General features: G+C 74.9%; 1 protein-coding gene across 1 annotated transcript in view; it reads right to left on the bottom strand.

Annotated features, from left to right (window-relative positions):
* LOC105992327 (lymphocyte antigen 6K-like) overlaps window positions 1-279 on the bottom strand; it is a 4,033-nt gene extending 3,754 nt beyond the window's left edge. The window contains exon 1 of the mRNA XM_013025156.1: window positions 81-279. The gene's annotated coding sequence lies outside the window, so the exon portion shown is untranslated. The remainder of the gene's footprint in view (window positions 1-80) is intronic.
* Between the last annotated feature and the right edge of the window lie 112 nt (window positions 280-391).

Below are 391 nucleotides of genomic sequence, written 5' to 3' on the forward strand. Positions count from 1 at the left end.
CCCACTCCCCCCCCCGTCCCGCGGGCCCCCGACCCCCACAGACCCCCACCTCCCCTCCGTGTCTCCCAGCCCCTGCCCACCTGCGGTCAGCTCGTCTCGGTCGGTGAGGGTCGGTCGGTCAGTCCCGGGCTGTCTGTCCGGGTTGGTGTCCGATCGAGAGTCCTCGTGGTCTGCGCACCGCACCTGCGCTCCCCTGGCGCCGCCCCCTCCCAGGCCGGCACTGCTTCTGGAAGGTTCGCCAGCCAGCCCAGCCCCCCACGCGGGCCCCAGGGAGGGGAACGGCCGTCCGGGAACTCTCCAGAAGGAACCCGCCCCCCCCCCGCGTCGTCGTCCTCGGTCCCCGCTCAGGCTCAGGCCGCGGTGCGCAGGGTCGCGGCATCCACGCCTCCAG

The sequence above is a fragment of the Dipodomys ordii genome, unplaced genomic scaffold (assembly GCF_000151885.1).
Source record: "Dipodomys ordii isolate 6190 unplaced genomic scaffold, Dord_2.0 Scaffold82, whole genome shotgun sequence".
NCBI lineage: Eukaryota > Metazoa > Chordata > Mammalia > Rodentia > Heteromyidae > Dipodomys > Dipodomys ordii.